Source organism: Sus scrofa, chromosome 16 (assembly GCF_054392235.1).
Source record: "Sus scrofa isolate SSC_HxYL_T2T_F1_AM1 chromosome 16, Sscrofa_HxYL_maternal_Yorkshire_Landrace_v2.0, whole genome shotgun sequence".
NCBI classification, from domain to species: domain Eukaryota; kingdom Metazoa; phylum Chordata; class Mammalia; order Artiodactyla; family Suidae; genus Sus; species Sus scrofa.
Window position 1 is genome coordinate 53,733,565 of NC_139398.1, and position 19,692 is coordinate 53,753,256.

The 19,692-nt window shown below is 37.4% G+C and overlaps 2 protein-coding genes across 3 annotated transcripts in view; one reads left to right on the forward strand and one right to left on the reverse strand.

The window, feature by feature from the left end:
* IPO11 (importin 11) overlaps positions 1-19,692 on the forward strand; it is an 820,387-nt gene that overhangs the window by 668,143 nt on the left and 132,552 nt on the right. Inside the window, exon 30 of one of the 2 annotated variants that reach the window (XR_014831432.1) lies at positions 14,397-14,470. The gene's annotated coding sequence lies outside the window, so the exon portion shown is untranslated. Of the gene's footprint in view, positions 1-14,396; positions 14,895-19,692 lie in introns of those variants that run through there. The other variant, XR_014831435.1, reaches the window with a different exon arrangement.
* LOC110257266 (uncharacterized) overlaps positions 1-19,692 on the reverse strand; it is an 826,705-nt gene that overhangs the window by 136,092 nt on the left and 670,921 nt on the right. The gene's annotated exons all lie outside the window — the stretch shown is intronic.

Here is a 19,692-nt window from a genome sequence, read left to right on the forward strand (position 1 = left end):
AGTGCTCGCTTGGTTTCTCACCAGGTGAAAGAGCTGATACACTGCAGCCACAGAGCTGCTGGAGCTAGTACATTACAGCCACAGGGCTGTCGCCAGAGCTGATACGCTGTGGCGCAGGGCTGCTGGGCAGCTGCTGTAACAGTAGAACTTCTTATATGACATCTTATGCTTCCCCAACCTGAAACTGGCACATTTTTATTTCCACATTATAAGAACCATCCCAGGTTGAAAGGATGGAACAAAGACAACCACTCACCCTACTGTAGGAGAAATATAAAAGAATTTGTGGCCGTCTTCAATCTACTGAATATAGATTATTAAATTGTTCCTGTTATAACTCCTTAATTTGGATGCTTATTTTCAGCCTTGTTTCTGGTATAAGAATCAAAGCTAAGTACCTTTTTTACAACATCACATAAGTTCTCTTTTATACTTTTTATACTGTTGTGTTATCATTTAGGTCTAAATATCTTTCACTTGAAATTTTTTATTTGACTTAGCCATGATTTTAGTTGAAATTCATTTAAAAATTTCCAGGTACATGGAGTATTTTTTGGGCATTTTTATTGCCTTCTAAACTAATTGTGCTGTGGTAAGGATTGTATACATGACACTGACTGTCTGAAATTTTCTTGATATTTGCTTTTTATATTGTCAATTTTAAAAGTTTTCAGTGTATGCTCAGAGTTATGTGTATTTTCCTTTGTTATAGAGAACATAATCTGCTGAGACCAGCTCAGCAGGTGAGGGCTGAAGAACAGGTGCTGTGGAACCTAAGAAAAAAGTTAACATAAAACAAGACACAGAGACATTTATCTTAATTAAAGGTGGCAACTGGGGACTCAAGGTCTCAGGGACCAAGAGCACTGCCTCAAGAAACCACACTGCTTTTATTGTGCTCTTTAGGATTACTGTCAAGTGAGGAGGAGTTGTAGGTGCAGGATATAGTTCTTTTATTATTTTAAAAGTTCTTTTATTATTTTAAAAGTCACATAGCTGGTGAATGGTTAAGCTTTTATTCTGACCTTTAGGCATTTAACAATTATTAGCATTTGAAGAGGCTTGGCCATTAGCTGTCTGTACAGAGCAACTGGAGAATCATCATTGTGCTTCTGCAAATGGCATGCCTATCTGTGGCAACCCAGTGTGCCTAGGTTTGCACCTTGTTCTCCCTGCTGCTGTATATTCTTCTAATGACCTCTCATAACCCCCTGTAGCCATGAGGTTCCTCTTTCTCTTATTTTAACAGGACATATCATGCTGTGCAAACAGCATGCCAATCTGCACTGGTGGGGCATGCCTAGACCAATGCATTATGTTCTCATTCACCTAGCTTACCACATGAATAACTTATGCCTTTTGGTCTTTGTTCCTTTTTTTTTTTCCTTGTCTTTTTGCCTTTTCTAGGGCAGCTCCCCGGGCATATGGAGGTTCCCAGGCTAGAGGTCCAATCGAAGCTACAGCTGCCAGCCTACACCAGAGCCACAGCAACACCAGATCCAAGCTGCATCTGCAGCCTTCACCACAGCTCAAGGGCAATGCTGGATTCTTAACCCACCAGAGCAAGGCCAGGGATCGAACCTGCAATCTAATGGTTCCTAGTCAGATTCATTAACCACTGAGCCATGTCAGGAACTCCTGGTCTTTCTTCTTAAGCTTAAGTTATTTACCAGCACTGTAATTGTTTTTCAAGCAGGAATATGGGGTAAAGTAAAACAGGACAAGAGGAGTTTTCAGAATAGAAAATAGAAGCAAAGAGGCTAAGAAAAGATTGTAGAAACATGTATCCTGACAATAATATTTATTTCTTGCTCTCTCTTTCTCACATTCTCTTTGTAATCTATGTCTCATCTATCTATGAAGAAAATTGTCAGTCTTATTCAGCCATAAAAAAGAACAAAATAATGCCATTTGCAGCAACATGGATGGAACTAGAGACTCTCATACTAAGTGAAGTAAGTCAGAAAGAGAAAGACAAATATCATATCACTTATATCTGGAATTTAATATACGGCACAAATGAACCTTTCCACAGAAAAGAAACTCAAGGAGAAGAGACTTGTGGTTGCCAAGGGTGAGGGGGGAGGGGAGTGGGAGAGAGTGGGATGGACTGGGAGTCTAGGGTTAATAGATGTAAACTATTGCATCTGGAGTGGATAAGCAAAGAGATCCTGGTGTATAGCGCAGGGAACTATATCTAGTCACTTGTAATGGAACATGATAGAGGATAATGTGAGAAAAATAACGTGTATATATGTGTGACCAAGTCACTTTGCTGTACAGTAGAAAATTGACACAAAACTGTAAACCAACTATAATGGAAAAAGTAAAAATCATTAAAAAGTTGTCAGTCTCACCCTATATTTCTATACACTTTTACTTATATAGTCTCAGGTTTTGTAGAAGATTGTGTTTTTTCAAGTTAATGTTTTAAGAGGACAACAAAAAGCATTTCATATATATACTGCACCAAATCAGGAGCAAATTTATATACTTTTTCAGTGGATATTTACAATTACAAAGTTGTGTCTGTTACCATGAACAGAGAAGTAGTCATCGCTCACTTGTGTTGAATACCACTGACATTGAATTCTATCCAGAAATATCCTTTGAAAAACAAGCCTATAGCTCTTTCTACTTTCCATGTGCACACAGTAGTCATCATTATTTTTGTGCTCAGTTTGGCTATTTTCTTGGCAATACAGAGACTTAAATTTATGTTTTCTAGAAAGGGTGTAACTTTGAACGACACTTCTATATTTTTAGTCCCTTCGCTTGCTACAAAATTAATGAATTTTATACTGGAAAACATTTTGCACTCATTCTGGGAAAAATATCAATTTGCTTGCTAGCAAATGCACTGTGTTTTGTCTTAGAATAATATTTGAACTTCAGGGGCTTTTAACTCTGTTTAATAATGTTTTGTACAGGCAGTACCATGTTGAAAAAGGGTAAAATGGGTAGCTCATCCAAATAAAATCAGACTTTCTGATTATCATCATTTCACTTTCTACTTGTACTTTCCTTTTGTGCATTTGTGGCTACTTGTGGGGAATTGTCATAATCTTGTTTTACTAACTTCAGTAATATTTCACATTTTTCCCCCTTAACTACAGTAATAATGTTACCATTTCAATTAATCTCTCTTGACACCTTGAGCCAAATTTGCAAATTTGGGATGTAGTATAACAGGGTGGTGACAATCAAGCATCAAACTAAAGCACAAAATAATTGATAAGCAACTGACATAAAAATAGGTTTTAATCAAGATGACTTAGGCCTTTACAGATGTTATGGTACCTGATAAACTTTTAGAAATATAAATATTATAAATAATGGGATTTCTGAAAAACATTAATTTTATGTTTTACAACTGTTAACTAAAAGCAAAATTTTTATACCTCTCAATAATTCTATTACCAATCCTTTTTAACTTTGTCATATTTATAGGTGAAAGAAAGCATCTCACCACAAAGCTAATTTACACTTTCTAAATTATAGATGAGATTGAGCATCTTCTCAATTATTCAGATCCATTTATATTTCCCTTTCTATGATCTGCTTGAAAAAAAGCTTTTTCTCTTGGGTTTTAGTCTTCTTTTAAGAATGTTAAGGAAATCTACCCTTCATCTATCATATGTGTCAGAAATAACTTTTCCCAGGTTTTAAGTTGGCCTTTTGGCTCATTTTCTTTGTATATTTTTCAAGATATAAGTTTTAATCTAGATCTTTTCTCGTTTTAGTAGATCTTTTAAAACTGGTTTCTATTTGTATATAGAACAGGCTGTGAGTTTTGTTATTTTTTAATCAAAATGGTCCATCTTCTAATATTTTCACTTTCAAAGCTTTCAGAGTGACCCTACTTTAGATCTCTCTATAATAACATATATTTGAAGATATACTTTCAAGTTCAATATCTTTTTAATTAAATATATTTGCCTATCCTGTTGTACTTTTTTGAGGCTCAAAAGTTTGTTATTTTATGTATTTAGTCATTCATTCAGTCTAGCTTTATTAGATATAATTGATATATTGTACACATTTATGGTATACATCATGATAATTTGATACACTTACATGTTCAAACTGATTGCCAGAGTAGGATTAGTTATTATCTCTATTACATCACACAATTATCATTAACATTATTAACTATTCAGGAAATGCAAATTTAGGCCATATGAGATACCTGTATGCATCTATTAGAATAGCTAAAATAAAAAAAAAATAGTTAACAAAACACTAGTGAGAATGAGAAAAAACTGTACATCTCATACATTACTGATAGGAATATGAGATGGTATAGTCACTCTGGAAAATAGTATCTTAGAAAAAATAAGCTTATCCTTACCCTGTGACTCAGCCATCATGATCCTGGGCATTTGACCAGGAAAACATATGTCCACACAAACCTGTACATGATAGTTCATAGCAGCTTCGTTTATAATAACTCCAAAGTGGCAGCAATCTTAAGTGTCCAATGATATGTGAGTGGGTCAATAAACCATGGTAAAGCCATATCCTGAAATACTACCCAGCAGTAGAAAGGAATAGGCCGTTGATATACACAAGAATTTAACTCAAAGGAGTTATACTGAGTGGCATTAGCAAAGATGGTGGAATAGGCAGCTCCAAGAGCTCATGGAGCCACAAAAACTGTGAGTAATCAAGCAAATGCTATTAGAGTCCACTTTGTCAGAATTCTGGAAAACAGTCAAAGGTTTATAGCAACCAAACAAATGCTGAATCAGGAAAAAACCAACTAAAAATGGTAGGAACTCTTGGAGGCATTTTAGTTGCCCTTGTCCCCCTACTCTCCCCGATTTGATGATGGTCTTGAAGACGGCAGCCTCCACTCTCAGAGTGGGACCTTAGTCTCTCGTTCTGGAGTGAGAAGAGCTGTCTTTATTCATAAAGAGTTGTGTGTGTTCTGACCTCTCTGAGGGCTATCTCAAGGACTGATGAAAGGTTTGTTTTGCCCAACCTGGAGCTCACGGAGGGCATAAAAGGGCTAGATGGTATTCAAAAATATTGTGAAGGTAAATGAAGAGTTAGCAGGCACTTGGGGCACTAGATAAAACTGAGGCAAACTATAGACCCTGAGGGCCAGGGGGGCAAAGCTGGGGAAGAGTACCTTTGGGGAATTTGAGCATTCAAAAGTGGCTGTGTATAGTGAGGATGTCAGAAAGCCACAGACATGGCCAGGGCAGAATGCATGCTAAGACCTCATACCTTAAACTTTTACCTCTGATTAAACTTTAGACAGGATGTAAGCAGGAAGTGAGGGCTAAAGAGGGTTGTAAATAGCCTGGCTGAGTGTTGAAGGAGTGCCTTCCACAGAGCCAGTCCTCAAAAACTAGGAAAGGGTTTCTTTCTCTTTCATTTCTTCTTCTTCTCCTTCTCTTCCTTCTACTTCTTTTCCCCTTCCTCCTTCTCTGTTTTGTTCTTCTTCTTCACCTCTCTTCCTCTCTCTTTCTCTTTCATTCTCCTCTCTCAGGTGGCTCCTGGCGTGCAAGGAAATATTTCAAAACACTAGTGGAACCTAAACTAAATGAACAGTTCTTTTCAGAGACTGTATATAACAAAAAGGTACATTTTAACAAAAAATAGTTTAGAGAAGTCACTAAACAAAGTCACTAAGCAAACATCTAGGGTCTACCTCAAACTACATAACAGACTCCAAGGAAGGGGTAGAGTGTGATTTCCAGGATTATCACATTATGATATTCAAAATATCCAGTTTTTATCAAGGCCATTATACTGAACAGGAAAAAAAAAAAACACTTAAAAAGTCACATGTTGTAGCAGTATGATTCCATTTATTTAACATTCTTGATGTGAAAAAATTACAGAGATGGATTTGATTATTATATATAAAGTTAATTATTGTCAAGGGTTAGGGATGGTGGGGAGGAAGGAGAAAGGTATGATTTTACCTACACCTCCTCAAGGTGGCATGAAGAACATCTTTTAGTTCTGTTTCTTGACTGTAGGGAGGTTACGTGAATCCATGTGATAATGTGACATAGGAGTACACACTTTCCCTATACCAATATCAACTTCCTTGCTTCGTTATAATATTTTCATTCTAGAAGACAACACTTGGACAAACCAAGTGAAAAGTATATGGGGCCTCTCTGTACTACTCATAATTTTCTGTGAATCTATAGTTAAAGTAAAAATTTTTTTTAAATGGAAACAAAAAATGAAATTGTGTAATTGGATGTTGATAAGTAGTCAGAAAGCTATTGATTTTCAGGTTAACATCTATATTAAGTCTTCTTAATAAATTCTAGCTAGAGCTAAGAGCCTTTTTCATTTTGGCTTTTTTGTAAGTTACAACTCATATTACAAAAGAATGACTGTTTTTACTTTTCCTTTGTGATATTAATCTTTTTCTCCTTTCTTTCTGAATTATTAAGACATTAAGCAGAATGTTGGAAAGTAAAAGTAGTAGCAGGCATTTTTTTTTATTACAGTTGACTTACAATGTTCTGTCAATTTCTGCTGTACGGAAAAGTAACCCAGTTATACATACACACACACACACATATATATATACATACATATATATATATACACATTTTTTTTTCACATTATCCTCCATCATGTTCCATCACAAGTAATCAGACATACTTCCTAGGGCTATACAGCAGAATCTCATAGCTTATCCATTCCAAATGCAATAGTTTGTATCTACTAACCCCAAACTCCCAGTCCCTTCCACTCCCTCTGCCTCCCTATTGGCAACCACAAGTCTGTTCTCCATGTACATGAGTTTCTTTTCTGTATATAGGTTCATTTGTGCCATTTATTAGATTCCAGGTATAAGTGATATCATATGGTATTTGACGTTCTCCTTCTGACTTAGTATGAGAGTCTCTAGTTCCATCTGTGTTGCTACAAATGGCATTATTTGGTTCTTTTTTATGGCTGAGTAGTATTCCATTGTATATCTTTACCACATCTTCTTAATCCATTCATCTGCTGTTGGATATTTAGGTTGTTTCCATTTCTTGGCTATAGTAAATAGTGCTGTGATGAACATAGCAGTGCATGGATATTTTTCAATGAATGCTTTGTCTGGATATATGCCTAGGAGTGGGATTGCTATATCATATGGTAGTTCTGTATTTGGTTTTCTGAGGTACTGGCATACTGTTTTCCATAGTGATTTTACATTCCTTACAGTGTAGGAGGGTTCCTTTTTCTCCACACCCTCTCCAGCATTTGTTATTTGTAGACTTACTAATGATGGCCATTCTGACCACTGTGAGGTGGTATCTCATTGTAGTTTTGATTTACAATTCTCTGATAATTACTGATGTTGAACATTTTCTCATGTGTCTGTTGGCCATCCATATGTCTTTGGAGAAATGTCTATTCAGGTCTTCTGCCCATTTTTCAACTGGGTTGTTGATTTTTATGATATTGAGTTGTATGAGTTGTTTGTATATTTTGGAGATTAAGCCCTTGTTGGTTGCATCATTTGCAACTATTTTCTCTCATTCTGTAGGTTGTCTTTTTTTTTTTTTTTTTATAGTTTCCTTTGCTGTGCAAAAGCTTGTCAGTTTGATTAGGTCCCATTGGTTTATTTTTGTTTTTATTTCTATTGCCTTGGGAGACTGACCTAAGAAATCACTTGTGTGGACGATGTCAGAGAATGTTTTGCCTATGTTCTCTTCTAGGAGTTTAATCGTGTCTTGTTTTATGTTTAAGTCTTTAAGCCATTTTTTATTTATTTTTGTGCATGGCATGAGGGTGTGTTCCAGTTTCATTGATTTACATGCAGCTGTCCAGTTTTGCCAGAACCACTTGCTGAAAGAGATTGTCTTTTTTCCATTTTATATTCTTACCTACCTTGTCAAATATTAATTGACTGTAGGTGTCTGGGTTAATTTTTTGGTTATCTATTCTGTTCCATTAGTCTGAATATCTGTTTTGGTACCAGTACCACACTGTCTTGTTTACTCTAGCTTTGTAATATTGTCTGAAGTCTGGAAGAGTTGTGGCTCCTGCTTGGTTTATTCCTCAGGATTGCTTTGGCAGTTCTGGGTCTTTTATGTTTCCATATCATTTTTTTTCTTATAAAAGGGAATTCTTTGCATTTCTATCATTAAGTATAATGTTTACCATAGATTCTAGTAGATTCCCTTTATAATATTAAAGAAATTTACTTCTAGTCTTGATTGTGTTTTATTTAGCACATTATGTATCCTTTTTTTTTTTTATAGATCTGCACCCATGGCATATGGAAGTGCCAATAGCTAGGGGTCCAATTGGAGCTGCAGCTTCCAGTCTAGACCACAGCCACAGCAATGCAGGATCTGAGCCACATCTGCAACCAATGCTGCAGCTCAAGGCAACACCAGATCCTTAACCCCCTGAGCAAGGCCAGGGATTGAACCTGCAGCCTCATGTATGCTATTCAAGGTCATAACCCATTGAGACACAATGGGAATGCCTCTCTTTTAAAAATTTAGTATATTGGAGTTCCTGGCATGGCACAGCAGAAACGAATCTGACTAGGAACCATGAGGTTGTGGGTTCATTTCCTGGTCTTGCTCATTGGGTTAAGGATCCAGTGTTGCTGGGAACTATGGTGTAGGTTGCAGATGCTCTTGGATCTGGCATTGCTATGGATCTGGTGGAGGCCAGCAGCGACAGCTCTGATTAGACCCCTAGCCTGGGAACCCTCATATGCTGTAGGTGCAGCCCTAAGAAGACAAAAGCCAAAAGAAAAATTTAGTATATTAATATTTAATTGTGTTTTACTGGATGTTCTATGACTTTCAAATTCTAAAGTTCCTAAATTAGTTTGTTAATTATAGTAGTTTAGAGTTATCTGTCCATTTTTATTAATTTGTATATTTTCAACAGGTAAAAGCATGTAGAAGAGTAGACTTAGACTGAAAAATAGACATCCCTGCTTCATAGAATGTGATCTGTTTCCAAATCTGTCAGGGAAATCATATTTCTGTGCTTGTGACTATAAATTCCTTTTGTGTGAATCATATTAACTTTTCTAGTGTCTCTTGTAAAATAAGAAATATGTTTTCCTGAGTCCTCAACCTGAATTTTTTTTTTACTAATTTAAGCAACTGATAACGTGGGATCTTGGTTTTCCATCTATAAAATGGAAGGGGGGGTAGTTTTCTCTATCTTTTATCCATCACATAGGGCTATTGGGAAAACTGTTATATTTATTAGTAAGGAAAAGATAGTTACTTATAAATAAAATACATTATTACTTTATTCATTTTAGGAGAATGGGAGTAATTCTGGTTTCCAAGCTTGATCTTTTTTTTTTTTTTAATAGCTGATGTTTCATGTCCTCTCATGGTATATAGACATAATGCAGAGTATTTACTCAATTTCAAATATATATGGCAAGGGTCTCCATTTGTCCCCATCTTTCTCATATTCTATCTTAGGCCACCTTGGCCTTCCCCCCTCCAAATGTTCTCTCAGAACCTTTTTGTCTCTAGGCAGTTTCCCAGGGATGAGTCAAAGTGACTTTGTCTATGAGAACCAGCTGGTCTGGTTGAGTCCACACTGAGTTTTACATAGGCATTATCTCCTATGATTAACTTTCTTCGTTAGTGCTGGCAATCTGCTCTAATTGAACGGTTGCATAAGTTGGCTTCTCAGCTTCAGATGGTTATTGTTTACAAACTGAGTCTTTAAACATTTATATTGATAGCTATAAAATTTGGCTTGCTTTGTTATTACCTAAGATTATTTTAAAGTGTGATGAGGCCTCTGGCCAGGGGAAGTATTTTACCCTGTTGACATTATGTCTTCAATACTGATGGTTCAGAACTGATTTTAATTTCTCTTTTAGATCCATGGCAAACTCAAGTTGTGATATATTGCTTCGTCCCATCCATCTGTCTCTTGGAAAGCACAAAAGACAAACCACAATAATGTACAGTTTCTGTAAGGTTTTACACTTCTACTGAGTGAAATGCAGGCTTCCCTGTATTCCATGGCAGTATTTCCATTTTTGGCCTGAAAACTTTTCCTCTGAGGCCAGTGACTTGAGTCACCCAAGCCTCCTGGGCCATGTTTCACTGGATTCATCTAATTAAAGGACAGAGAGGTCAAAGATTGGTGTCAGACTAGTGGCCCAGCTAATTATTTGAATAAGAGCCTTTGATATATGTTAGAGAAAGATCTGAAGTCAATTTCTGATGAATAATAGAAAACAGATCTAATTGGAAAAATAAATTCCAAAAAAAAGAGAGATAGAAACAAAGAAAAAAAAATTCAGGAGTTCCTGTCGTGGCTCAGTGGTTAACAAACCTGACTAGCATCCATGAGGATGAGGGTTTGATCCCTGGCCTTGCTCAGTGGGTTAAGGATCTAGCATTGCTGTGAGCTGTGGTGTAGGTCTCAGATGTGGCTTGGACCCTCCGTTGCTGTGGCTGTGGTGCAGGCTGGCGGCTACCGCTCTGATTTGACCTCTAGCCTGGGGACCTCCATATACCACTGGTGCAGCCCTAAAAAAAAAAATTCAAAAATTCTTGCTCATCCTCACTGTCACGTACTGAGGGTTTTTATTTACTTATTTATTTATTTGGTCAAACCTGGGGATAAGAACAGTGACATGTAATTCTCCATAAATATGGAATTTTAAAGAAAAGATTGTGTCTAAGTGGGTAAAAGTCACTCATGTGGGGATAAATTTTATATGATCAAGTCTAATTATTACAGTAATATTGCTAGTAATGTCCTCTAAGTGTGTTAATCTGTACAATAGGCAGCATCTTGGTTTTGAAAAAAAATTTTTTTTACTTCCCATGAATGACTCATGTTTGATGATTTCCCTGAAGTGTGGATTCATTTACAAGGGTTACAAAAATGAGACATGGTGGTGTGGAGCTTTGTGCTCTTAATTATTTCTACTCTTCCATTTTTTTTGCCCCAATCTGGTTAGTCTTGGAAAGTGAAGAGGAGATGAGGCAGGATGCAGAAGAACAGCAAAGGCACTTAGCGTCAGAAATAGTTAAATGTTCCTCAAACGTTTCACCAGTTGAAGATTCATTTGGATTCTTTTACCTTTATGTAGCAGTGGTTTCAGAGGGCAATGGTATTCAACCCTGCCTATATATTAGGAGGAGGTGTGTGTGTGTGTGTGTGGGTGGGTGGGTGGGTGGGTGGGGGGCTTGTGTGTGCTTGTGCGCGTGAGTGTGCACTCAAGGGTACATGCTCATGCTGAGGGGATTATTCCAGATCTATTAAATCAGAATTCCTGGCATGGTGGCCTGGGCATTTGTGTTTTAACATCTGGAGATGGAGAGCAGGGGCACCCTGAATTGCCAGGGTGTTAGCATTTGGAGGAAATTGTTGAGCATGATAGGGACCTCAACAAGCTTACATGCTATCAGACTGATAGTTTGCTGGAGGCATGAAAAATATAACTGAAATCAGGTTGCAGACTACATTTTCCTTGAAATGACAGATAAATTCAAGCACACTGTAGAAAACAATATTGTTTGACAATCTTTATAGACATCTTTAGTAGCTGCTTCTTGGAGTCGACCTTTAGGCAAGTGTTTCTCAAACTCTAGTGTCCCTTAGAATAACCTGGATGGCTTGTTGAAACCGACACTGTGGGCTCTGCCCCTAGAGTTTCTGATTTAGTAAATCTAGAGTAGAGCTCTGGAATTTCTATGTCTCACAATTTCCCAGGTGATGCTGATGCTGATGCTATTGGAAGGGAACTACACTTGGCTTTAAGGGATCAACTGGGAGAAGTATATTTTTCAATCATAGTTTTCTGTCCATTGGTTTATCAGATTCATCCCTTAATAGATTAAGCTTCTTCTTAACAGTTATGGATTAATAAAATGGTATAGCTATATAAACACGGGGATCTGGGGGCTGCGGATCTGCAAGGCTTCAGTGATCAGAGGGGACTAGGCAAAATCCCCTTTCCAATGTCCACTTATAAGTCCGACATTCAGAGTGCAGAGTGCAAGGTGTTTTATCCCCAAAGGTGCAGTGCCTTTAGAAGGTGCTAAGATGTTCAGCTGACCCACAAATCCCAGTCAGCTGATGTGCTAGTTTTCAAATTAGCCCTCTCTCCTGTCTAGGATATATGTTCAGCCCACTGCTCCAAAAGTGGTACCCAGTTTCAAAGAAGTAATCTTGAGAGAGTAAGGTGTTGTTGAGACCACCTGGATTGATCATGTCTTTGAACCCAATTAGGACCTGTATCTAAACTAATCAATTACTTGTAACTCACTTTTATTACATTTGATTCTTCACTTTTACAGTGTAAAATTAATTTTTATATAGATTATTGGAGATGTATCTCTGAGTTCAAGTAGATGTGTCCCTCTCTGTCCATAGCTTTTATGGAAATATTTCTGGTCATAGATAAGCTTGACTCCAGATGGAAAATTGCTATTAATGTTTTAACTTAGAAGCAATTACCTTCAAAATATGTTTGTAACAAAATATGTTTTATGTTCGCTGCCACCGACTCCATTTTTCTTTTGAGGCTGTATGGTCAGGCTATTCGAGATAGCTATTCTTTTGTTCCCTATACACCCCCTGTTCGACTAGTCCCTGCCTCACTCACGTGACTAGCCAATTCTCCTAATTATAGGGCTTAAGCAGTAACTGCCTAGGTTGTTTCCCTCCTGCCTCCCCACCCCCACAGGTTTCCCTGGTAACTGATGAGTCAACCTGATGTCAATTCTTATAAAGGTAGCCTCTTTCTCTCCCCTTTAGGGAAGATGGTTATCATGTCCTGTTTGCTGTCATACGTGGATTGGGTGTTGGGTCAGGACCATTTGTTTTGGACATGTAAGTTTCCCCATCTGATAAACATCTGCTGTTTCTGCGGCTGTCTCTGGGATGTTTTTTGTTCACCAGGTGGGGCAGTTATAATGCTTAGTAGGCCTGCAGGGTGTAGCCCAACAGAGGCTAAGGGAGACAAGTTAATTGTTTAATTTAAATTAGAAAACCTGATAATGATATTGAATATTTGAGAATAAGTACTTGCAAATATTTTGGGGAGGAGGAAGGTGTTATTTCACTATCTTTAAAACTTTTCTATTTCTTTTGCTACAGTGTCAGCTTTTTAAAAATTTTGAGTGATTTATCTGTTTAATCTTAGTCATCATCTTGATCAGAGTATAGATGACTGCTGTTGGAGGAAGTCATGTGAACTGGACCCAGCAGTTGGAGGCTCCTCATCCTCTCCCCTGTCTAGGATGTATGTTCAGCTCACTGTTCCCACAGTGGGACCCAGGTTCCAAGAAGTAACCTTGAGAGAGTAAGGTGTTATTGAGACCACCTGGGTTGTCTTTAAACCCAATTAGAACTTATATATAAACTCAGATTCTAGTGAGTAGATGTGGAGATTTGCTTCTCTTATACGAGACAAGCCTTATATGTAAGTTCTGTTGCTTATTAAAACTGCCACCTACCAATTTGGAGTAGTCTGCCTTTTACTCTGCTCTCCTTGCATTCCAGTTTCATGTTTCATCTGAAAAGTCCCAAGGGTGTTACTCAACATCTATATTTTTATTATATTTTAATCTGTTTTATCTCTAGCTGGTTTCCCTTGCTGATTTTTTATTTTATTTGTGTTTTATCTCTTTGCTTAACCAATCTTCACAGAGGCCTATTTTACTTCCATTGTACTTTCTTCTCTGATCTATGAATTATGATTTTTAAAAATGAAATATTTTGAGGGATTATTCTTTGGTTGTTTCTCATTTTGTTGCATCATAGTCAGAGAACGTGGTCTTAAGATATTGTGCCCCGATACTTGCTTTGAGAAGCTGTGGTGGGCAGTTTTTAGATGTATTTCATATATGTTTATGAAGAGTGTATACTCTCTAATTGTTACATAAAGGAACTTAATGAACATTAAATCATGCTTCGTTAATTATGGTGTTTAAGTCTTGGATCTTTATTTTTTCTACATAATCTATTACTCAGAGGTGTCAGTCTTTCATTTATGCTTGTTAATTGTGTTATTTTTTTTAAAGGCTATGATTTTTCCTTTGTTACTACAGTTTATTAAGGTATTTGTGAACTAGAGATCGTCAAATAATATTTTTTTTCCACAATGTGCTTGAATTTACCTGTCATTTTAAGGAATTCGTAATCTGCAACTTCATTTGAATTGACATTTTCATGCCTCCAGCAAATTGTCAGACTGACAGGATTCAGCTTGTTGAGGTACCTGTCATGCTCAGCAATTGTCCTCCAAATGCTGAACTTGACAATGCCAGATGGCCCGGCTTTTCCTCTCCAGATGTTAATGAGGATCGGTATAAAAATAAGATTTTATACTGGCTATAGTCCTATCTCACCCTGGAATTTACTTCTACCTCAATAGGGTTTTTTTTTGTTTTTTTTCCCTTCGTCCCCAGGAACTTTGAAACTGGACCAAGATGGGTTTGTCACTCAAACATGAGGTCATGGGACTGCGTTGTGAGAAACACAGGTAGGTCCCTGTGCCATGACAGCATTAATGCTCTCTGTGAAGCATGTCCTTCCAGAGTGAAAAAATTGTCCCAGAACCCCCAAGTGTGTCTCTTCATGGCCATTTAATGCTGACATGGTCTACCTAATCACCTTATGAGTGCTGCAAATTGCAAAGAAAAATATTTTTTGACTATTTAATCTCCTGAGGTGGACTCACTGAGTACTCTTCAATCTCTGTAGTTCAATATTTTGGTCCTTGAAATTGTAGTTAAATTCCTATGTTTCTGTTCATGCATTAATCTGGAGTAATATTTATTACTTGAATGAATTATCATATTGAGGGCCTTTACAATTTGTTTTATTTATTTTACTGCTACTTAAGAGGACAGAAGAAATGGGAAATATTCGGAGACTGAACATGCCAGGTTTAATTTTGGTAAAAAGTGAAAAATATGCTTACTTAATATGTAATATAGTTAGGATTCGGGAGTTCCCGTTGTGGCTCAGTGGTTAACGAATCCCACTAGGAACCATGACGTTGCAGGTTTGATTCCTGGCCTTGCTCAGTGGGTTAGGGATCTGGCGTTGCCATGGGCCGTGGTGTAGGTTGTAGACACGGCTCGGATCCCACGTTGCTGTGTAGACTGGTAGCTACAGCTCTGATTAGACCCCTAGCCTGGGAACCTCCGTATGCCACAGGAGTGGCCCTAGAAAAGGCAAAAAAAAAAAGGTGGGGGGGCAAGAAAAAGATTTCTCCCAGGAATGTCTTTTTCAAGGACCAGGGAGTCGGTCCTTTAAAATGTAATCATCAGAGTTCCCATCGTGGCTCAGTGGAAACTAATCTGACTAGCATCCATGAGGAAGCAGGTTAGATCTCTGGCCTTGCTCAGTGGGTTAAGGATCCCACGTTGCCATGAGCTGTGGTTAGGTCGCAGATGTAGCTAGGATCCTGAGTTGCTGAGGCTGTGGCATAGGCCATTGGTTACAGCTCCAATTCAACCCCTAGCCTGGGAACCTCCATATGCCTCAGGTGCAGCCCTACAAAGACAAAAAGAAAAAAAATGTAATCATCCAGGAGGATAACACCCCTATTTCCTAGTCTCTGTCAGAAGATCAGAGCCTAACTTCAGTAGATCTGTTGCTCCAAGCTGTAAACCTACCTCCCGTTATAAAGATATGAGAAGTTTATTTTTCCTTTGGCTAAAGCTAATGAGCAAACACAGGCCACTATAACTACCACGTGAATTTAGGAGGAACCATGCATAACAACTTGTGCTGTCAAGTCATCTTATTTAAGGACTAGTTATTGCTCATCTTGAGCACATGGGTGTAATGGGCTGTATCTGCTTGGCTACATAAAAGGGCAAGATTTCTTTCTATTTCTGCAGTCTCCTAGCATACTGATGTAATGCACATCACATTCTGGCTTGATGTTAATTCAGCAATAAAATCTTCCTATGCTACTTTTGTGAGAAGTTTTCTGTGTTGGCAGAAGGTTTTGTCTTTGATTTATATTTCACAATATTTAAATGTGCTATAGAGTATAACCTGAGTTAGGCATTTTTTAATGTAATTGTTTAGGAATAGGAAACTCAAGTTCAGAGAAACTGACTTGCTGAAGTTCATACAACTTGTAGATGAAGAATAGAATTTGAACTTTTCTTCTAGCTGCACAGTTTTTCATTCCATTGTGGCACATAGCTCATAAATGGGCATATCACTTATTTACATATCGCTTATTTACACATCACTTATTTACATGTTGCCATGTTGCATTCAATAACGTTGATTTGTTATTGACATGAGAATTACTAAGGTTTACTTGCTAAATGTGCTCCATTAACACAGGGGCCAAGCCTGATTGAAGACTATTCTCTTCATTTGTGCCTGGAGCAATAACTCTGTGGCAACACTCCACAATATTATTGCATCTGGTAATGAGAATATTCATCTGCAAAAAAATGAAATCCACCTGTGTATTTAAAGTACCTAGAGTCCAAAGCAACTATGGGCAGTTGGAATACAACCTGTTAAACTAATATCTTCTCTCATTAAAAACTGTAATAAATTGTTCTTAACTGCTTTTTAGCAGTGTAAAAAAACCAATATTGACTACCTGTTTTTTGTAGTTGGGAGGGGTTTTTGGCTTCAAGTTCTTCATTCAAATATTGGGATCACATTGAAAGTATCAAAATAGTATCTCCTGACTAAAATTTTTTAAGAACTAAACACTAAATAAGTACTTGTAAGAATTAAACACTCAAGTTAGTGAAGATGCAATGTTAGGTTATACATAATTTTAAATTATGCTAGTACCTAAACTTTTAAATTTAGCTTTCTCCCTGACTTCTCTGCTTATGTAACAATTAAAACTTTCTTTCAAAGGTCTATGTTCTTTGGTTCATACAAAATCAGAATGTTGATGTTAGCTCATTTTTTAAATATAGTTTATAATATTAGTTTCAGGTAGATAGTGTAGTGATTGAATATTTTTAGAGTTACACTCCATTTAAAAGTTCTTACAAAGCAATGCCTATAATTTCCTGTGTTACGACAAGGATACATTGTTAGCTGCTTCTTGCAGTTTTCAAAAAAGAGTCATACAAGAGAGGTAAAGTACCATCAGAGCAAACTTTTCTGCAGCTCAAGGTGGAAAAGTCTTCATCATGTGAGGCACCTGCCTCAGGTGAGGTCTTTGCAAAGTGTCCCAGCAAGGGAAGCCTGCCACTACTGGCCTAGGCAGTTCAAGTTTCTCAGGTTCTTTCATGCAAACGTATCTTACCCAGGTCCCACTTTTTCTGGATTAGGGCCTTGGTTGTGATGCAGGAGTTCTACTCAGGCTGTGCATTTACTCTCCTTTTAAGTGTCCTATCAGCACCACTGAAGCCTGAGCTTGACTTCTGCCTGCACTTGTGCTTGCAAAGCGTCTTAAATGCTGCCATGTGGCTTTCTGACATAATATACCTTGAATTGAGTTAAATAACCCAAACCTGTCTTTTTCTTTTAAGAAAGACTCTAAAAGTGGTTAAGCAAAGGCAGCCAATTCTAGAAACAGTATAATTACCATTGACCCCAAAACTTTCAAGTGCTATCCCTATCTCTTAATCCATTTCTTCACTTTCGTATAACTTGTCCCAGTCTACCATGGATTAGATGTGTTAATAATTGTGATGTTACTATAGCCAGCTGTGACCACCACCCCACCTACCAACAATGCTGAGGTCTTGATTGCCAGCTGACCATTCAGGCAGAACAACCAAGGATCCTAACCTGAGGTATTTGCCAACCTAAGGATCTCCTATGTAGCACCATTCTCTAGACCTTAGCCTAGTTCCCCCCTGAAGCAGCACCTGACAGAAAGCCTGGGTTGCAGGTAAGTTACTTTAGAGTGTGCTTCCAGAGACCCAGAGATGGGGGCCTTGGCAGAAGAAATCAAGAAAGAAAGAAAAGTATACCCTAAGCAGCATCATTGGGCTGGTTATGCTGTAGAAAACTGGGACTCGGTTCTTTGGGGAGCTTTCGAAAATTGGTTTAGATCTTACTCCAGAATTTTCCATTCAAAACATGTGAGATTACTGTTTATCTAAGAGCTCCTCTACTAGTTTTCTATTGCTGTTCTAACCAATTAACAAACTAGTAGCTTAACATTCCTTTATCATCTCACTAATATGCCATAAATTAAAGTATTAGCAGGAGTGTAGTCTTCTCTGGAGATGTTAGGACAATCTATTTCCTTGCTCATTGGGGTTGCTGGCAGAGTTCAATTCTTGATTTTATTATTTTCAGAAGATGAAAGTTTCCATCAATACCATTGTGCCATACATGCATATTTTCCTTGGCGTTTATTGTAGTGCAACTACACTGGTCATAAGTCTTCTTTTATCCAAAAATCTTTAATTTGCCATTATTCTTCAAAGAAAATATTCTCTATATCTAGGATAAAGATATCCTAGAATCCTAGTGTGGCAAAAAAAGCACCAGAGAGAGTTTTTCTCACTCTTCATAGTTCCTGATGAGAAATTTGTCATTAATTGAATCATTGGTCCCCTATATTTAATACATTTTCTTATTTTGAGAGTTGCTCCTTTGGCTTTCATCATTTTGACCATGATGAGCCTCATCACAAGTTCTTTGTGTTTATTCTTCTTTGTGTTTGTAATCTTCTTTTAAAAAATTCTGTATTTATTCAAATGTAAGTTTTCAGCCATTTTTTTAAAAACTTTTTTCTGTCCCATTTTTTTCTCTTATCCTTCTGGTATATCATTATAGATACATTAGACCACTTGATATCATCTAATAAGTTCTTGAGACAATTTGTTTTCAATCTCTTATTGCCCTAGACACATTTCTGTATATTCACGGATGTTTGCATTCACCAAAACTTTTAGTTTATTTAACTGATGATAATTAGAAGAGCCATTGAAAAATTCTTATATGTTAGCTCCAGCATTGGTTCATCTCTAAGTTTGACTTGACATTTTTTTCCTTCTCTTCTGACAATGCATTTTATTTTATTGGTTTTTCTTAGGTTGGATAATTCTGGATTGTATTCAAATTATTTTGAATGTTGTGAAGAGTCTACATTCTATTACTTTTCTGTGATGAGGGTCTTTTCCTTTTCAGAAGATAATTGGCTTTCTTGGATTTCAACTACAAGCTCTGCTGCATGGGTACCAGATTTGGTCTCAATTGAGAGCTCTTGTTTCTAATTTAGGGTTTTGAGTCTATTCAGCTTTGAACATATTCAGGGTCAGTTGGAGATAACAAGAGAAAATTTGTGGGATCTCTTTTTTGTTTTCACTCCTTGGGAATTTCCACAGTTTCTTGCATTGTCTTGCTTCACTTTTCTATTTCACCAGACCAGAGAGAGTGAGAATTTCTCCATGTGACCCCCTCCCACCACTGTGTGTTCCATGTGTACCATGCTTAGTCCCAGGTTAAGGCCACAGAAGATGGAAGCATACTTGTGAAGCACGCATGTTCCCCATTCCAATGAGTGTGCCCTTTCCATCAGACTCTGTTATCTTCATTCTCTAGTACCTTCAGATAGTTACTTTTTGTGCTCTATCCAAGTCATATAATTTCTGCAGATCAATCCATCTAGTAGCCTTAGTGTACTACTTGAAAGTAGAAGTTCCCATGTAACCTGGACCTGGGCTGTTAAAGACACAGTGGTCCTCATTTGTCCCTTTCTTATTTCTCTCTCAGAAAGTGACAGTATCCTCAGGTATGGGTTCTATA